Source organism: Myotis lucifugus, unplaced genomic scaffold, assembly GCF_000147115.1.
Source record: "Myotis lucifugus unplaced genomic scaffold, Myoluc2.0 scaffold_159, whole genome shotgun sequence".
Taxonomy (NCBI): Eukaryota; Metazoa; Chordata; class Mammalia; order Chiroptera; family Vespertilionidae; genus Myotis; species Myotis lucifugus.
In genome coordinates, this window is record NW_005871207.1 from 123344 (window position 1) to 129058 (window position 5715).

A 5715-nucleotide genomic window follows, 5' to 3' on the forward strand; every position below is an offset into this window, starting at 1 on the left:
TGTTATTAAAAAATAGAATGCACATTCTCATCTGCTTTTAATTATAACTAAATGATAATTCTGTAACCTATTAATATCCAACCTCTCAAATTTTTTTTCTTTAATTCCTATCAGCCCATAATTCTGGGTTATTTTTTTCTATTATCAATTAACTTTTTTTTTTTACATAACAGCAATTAACAATTCAGATTTTAAGTTAAACACCCAGTACTATTTACAATTGTACCACAAAATAAAACAGTAAGTATAAATATTACAATATATATATTCTGAAAAATAAAGAAATATGATCCAAGAAATCTAAGAAAATCTAAAAATATGGATTCATGGAATAAAAACTCCATGTTATGAAGATACCAGTTCTTCCCAACTTGATCGGTACATTAAACGCAATGAAATCCTAGCAGCTTCGGGCGGGGCCTACGGAGTCGTGGATCCCGCTGGGAGCACCAGGACAATGGGGACCCGGGACTGTGAGTACGACTACCTACCGACTACCTACCTCTTCAAAGTGGTGCTCATCAGGGACACGGGTGTGGGGAAGAGCAACCTGCTGTCCGGCTTCACCCGCAACGAATTCAGCCTGGAGAGCAAGAGCACCACTGGTGTGGAGTTTGCCACCCGCAGCACCCAGGTGGAAGGCAAGACCAGCAAGGCGCAGATCTGGGACCCCTCTGGCCAGGAACGCTACCGCGCCATCACCTCCGCCTACTACCGAGGCGCAGGGGTCACTGCTGGCGTATGACATCGCCAACACCTGGCATACGAGAATGTGGAACGCTGGCTGAAGGAGCTGAGGGGCCAAGCTGACAGTAACACCGTCATCATGCTGGAGGGCAACAAGAGCAACCTGCGCCACCTGCGGGCTGAGAAGGCCCGAGCCTCCACAGAGAACAACCTGTCCTTCATTGAGACCTCAGCCTAAGACTCCATCAACGTAGTAGAGGAAGCTTTCATGAACATTCCAACAGAGATCTACCGCAGCGTGTCACAGAAGCAAATTGCAGACCGCACAGCCCTTGACGAGTCCCCTGGTAACAACATGCCACCCACTACTGGCAGACAGAAATCGAACAAGCTGCAGTTCTGCCAGAACCTGTGCCTGCCCCGTGCCTCCTCCAAGTATGAGTGCGTGCACATCCTCGTCCTTCGCCTGCCCATCACCATGATGTCTTCTCTGACCCGACCCTCTCTGTCCCTCTGTGACTGGCTCCCACCCCTCCACTGAGCTCTGCACAGTCAGCTGGGTTTAGGAAGGACGGGAGTCCAGCAGCACCATCTGTCCTACTCCCCCACCGCAGGGAAGCCTGAAACCTGGCTGCTGCACCTATTCTTCTTGGGTCCCAGTGGGCCTCTGGATGGGGTGGGGAGGGTGGCAGGATGGACCGGGCCAGCCAGAGGCAAAAGGATGAGCACACCAAGCAGGCTTCAATTTCCACAGCAGACTCCAGGGAGCAATTACCTCCCTTCCTCTCTGGCCAGTTGTCCCAGCTGGTCCTGGTCCCCACCCAGAACCCCCCTCTGGGCTGAAGCCTGAAGAACAAGTGACCAGGGGACTGGGTCAGGCAGACAGAGGCTCAGACACCCTGCCACCCACATACAGCCAACACCAGCACACGCCTTTGACCTCAGCCTCGCCTGTGTGTGCGTGAATCCAGCTCCTGCCTGTAGATTTATGCTGGGAGAAGACCTCTCCCCCTTTCTGCAGGGAGGGCACTCCACACCCCTCCCTGTGCCCTTCTCTCTGTCTTGTCTCCCTGTCTGGTCAGGAACTGTTTGCAAGTGAAGTAATATCTCAGTGTTTTGCATATACAACCGCTCTTGTAGCCTTTGTTTTTTTTGTTATTGTAGAGAAACAGATTCTTTGTACACTTTGTAAGATTGATGCCAAACCCCAGCTCTCGGATCTCTTATTCTCCCTGTGGCCTCTGTTTCCCCGATGCCTAATTTCTCTGTCTGGTTACTAAAATATGCAACCCGACTTCCTGGACAGAAACCTGCCGCTGCAAAAAAAAAAAAAAAAAAGAAATCCTGATAACTTCTCTTGTGGTTATTTAAAACATTTAAAACTGATTTTAAGTTTATATTCAAAGGAAAAAGATGAAAAGGATCCAATACAACACTGAAAAGGAACAATGTCGGAGGATTGAAACTATAGAAGTTCAACACTTACCAATTGCAAGTCAGCAAAATATCTTAACAGGTTTTTCACCAAAGAAGACAGGCAAGTGGTAAATAAACATGAATGAAGCTTATAATTTGCCATCATGGAATTGCAAATTTAAAACAAGGAGACATCACTGCACAGTAATGAGAATGGCAAACATGTCTAATGCTGTGTGAGAATGTAGAGCAACAGGAAATGTCATTTATTGCTTGTGGGAACACAAAATGATACATGCATTATAGAAGGTAGTTTGTCAGTATCTTACAAGCTAACCATACTTTTACCATATTATCCATAAATTGTGATTCTAGATATTTACCCATTTGATTGAAAACTTGAATTCACACAGAAATCTGCGTGATGACATTCATAGTCTCTTTATTTGTAACTAGAGGCCCGGTGCACAAAATTTGTGCACTCAGGGAGTGGGGCCCTCAGCCTGGCTTGGTGCCCTCTCGCAGTACAGGAGCCCTCAGGGGATGTCCAACTGATGACCGGGGAGCAGCCCTAAGCCAGCAGTCAGACATCCTTAGCACTTCCTTGAAGGCGGGAGAGGCTCCCACCACCAATGCTGTGCATGCCAGCCATGAGCCCAGCTCAAGGCTTCTGTCTGCTCCCCCTGTGGGAGCGCACTGACCACCAGGGAGAAGCTCCTGCATTGAGTGTCCACCCCCTGGTAGTCAGTGTGCATAATAGTGACCAGTCATTCTGCTGTTTGGTCAATTTGCATATTAGCCTTTTATTATATAGGATCACAAAAGCTAGAAGCCACCAAGCCATCAATGGAGAAACAGACTTTGGTACATCTGTACAATGGAATGTTATTTAGTAATAAAAAGAAATGAACTATAAAGCAATAAAAAGCCATGAAGGAAACTTAAATGAATATTTATAAGTGAGAGAAGCCAGTTTGAAAGGTTATGTACTGCATGATTTCAACTTTGTAACATTTTTTAAATGACACCTTATTGAGATGTTAAAATAGTTAGTGGTTGCTAAGATTTGGGGTGAGAGATGATTAAATAAAATGCTGAGGCTTTTTTGGACAGTGAGTTTATTTTGTAGAATACACTACTGTAATAGTGGATAAGAGATTATACACTTGCCAAAAGCCATAAAACTTTAAAGTACAAAGAATAATGTGTACAAATATACAAAAAAGTCATTTAGGATCAGGGAGCCAGGATCCCTGTAGCCTGAGACAAGAAGGTCTTGTTGTATTACAAGTGTATAAAAGAATCTCAGTGAAGGTCATTGGGGAAGGGGTGATGACCAGAGTAACTTTGGGAAAGAATGGAGTCAGTAAGGAACTGCACATAACACTATACACTAGTTGATAAAGTACTTAAGAGAGCACAAATTAACAAGAATTATAGTTCTATACATTTATTTATTTATTATTATTTTTTAATATATATTTATTGATTTCAGAGAGGAAGGGAGAAGGAGAGAGAGAGAGAGAAACATCCATGATGAGAGAGAATCATTGAACAGCTGCCTCCTGCACGCCCCCCCGCCCCCACACACACACACTGGGGATCAAGCCCGCAACCCAGGTGTGTGCCCTTGGCTGGAATCGAACCTGGGACCCTTCAGTCTGCAGGGTGATGCTCTTTCCACTGAGCCAAGCTGGCTAGGGCCTAGTTCTATACATTTAAATAGAAATGGAACAATTAAGGAAAAGGATGGCATATGGTAAAAGCCAGGCTTGTCACTATGGGATTGAGAGTGAATGTGCAGATAAGTAAGCTGACTAAACTAAAATGATCCAAGTGATAATAAATTAGAATTGGAGGCATCAGTATGAACTCATATTTAGCTTAATAAAGATCTAGAAGTTTATGTATAGAAATATATGTATAGTCAGAATTCACTCTCTCTGCCTGACTGTGTGTATAAACAATTCTTTTGTCAGCTAAGAGGGCCTTAAATAAATGACACCCCAGAAACAGTAATCACCTAGATCTTGGTTTCTAATACTGTTCTACAATAAAAGAAACAGAGCTCTTTGGAGAAGTAGCTGATTTGAGGATTAGACCAAGAAATATACAAGATGAGTCTGTATCACTGTGCAGTATAATAAAGTAAGTGTTCCAAAAATGTATGGGGTACATTAAAAGAGCACAGAGTCAACTCAAATCGCTCCCAATGACCAAAGTCGGAACAACTGGGACAACGAAATAAAGACAGTAGTATTGGGATATAACACAAAATACAAAATGAAAATTCATGAGTCTATACTAATATAACTAAACTAGGGGCCTAGTGCATGAATTTGTGCACCTTGAAAGGAACTGTGGACTGCGGGGCTGTGGTGGGCACAGGGACAGGTCTTGGCCCATCCTTTGCGCCCTTTCCTGGCCCCTCCTGCCAAGGCCTCCAGTCCCCTTTCTGCTGGCACCCCCTGCTCCCACCACCGCCGCTCACACCCGCTGATGGCGCAGAGTGATTGGGGCCAGCACCAGCTGCAGGTGTGAGCAGGGCTAGTGCCAGCAGCAGGTGCAAGCATTCGGTGGGACCTTGCTGTGTGGGAGCAAAGAGTTTCTAGTAACCACCAGAGGCTCACCTCGATGACAGCGACTGGTGCCCCAACTTGGTCTGGCGCTCCCGCTCACCTGATCCACCATCCCACCGCAGCTGATAACTGTCATGTTCTGCACTCTGCCACCTGCTGCCAATGCCCGCCATGTTCCATTCATCCCCTGGTGGTCAGCATATGTCATAGCGACTGGTTATTGGGTTGTTCAGTTATTCCACCATTCGGTCTATTTATGTATTAGGGTTTTATATGTATAGGTTATTGAATACATCAATAAATGGGAGAGAAGATAAAAATTCCATGCAGAAGATTTACAAATAATTTATGTAGCTATTCCCCCCTTGAGAAGGGGGGAGTACAACCGTGTGAACTGAGCAGAGAGATTTCCTTCCTAAGTGTCAGTATGGACAGGGGAAAATTGAATAAATTAATTGTGGCAAACACTATCTTGGCAAACACTATCTCAGCATACCAATAGCCATGATTCATGAGTTTAGAAATTAAGGTGTGGAAAAGGGAGAGGTACCAGTCACTATTACCCCAAAATGTCCCACTAGCAAAATTTTTGCTTCCTGTGTTGGCAACTTTACATTCTGTTGATGCAATGGTCTTAGTTGTAGAGAGAGAATGCATCCATCAGGAGGCCAATAGGGATTCCATTGAACTGGAAATAAAGACTGCCACTTTGAGCTCTTCATATCTCTCAACCATGGGATATTCAGAGATATGCCATGGAATGATTGATCCTGACTACCAAGGGAAAATTGGACTATTATCCCAAAGTAGAGGTAAGGATGAGTATGTCTGGAATATAGGAGATATCTTAGAGTGTCTCTTAGTATTATCATACTCTCTAATTAGGGTCAATGGGAAACTTAACAACCCAGTCCAGACAGGATTACTAATAACCCAGACCCTTCAGGAATAAATGTTTGGGTCACGTGGCCAAATAAAGAACCACAATCAGCTGAGGTGCTTGCTGAGTGCAAAGAGAATCCAGAATGGATAG

General features: G+C 44.5%; 1 pseudogene; it reads left to right on the forward strand.

Annotated features, from left to right (window-relative positions):
- Positions 1–457: 457 nt before the first annotated feature.
- On the forward strand, positions 458–1228 carry LOC102418052 (annotated as a pseudogene).
- Positions 1229–5715: the final 4487 nt, after the last annotated feature.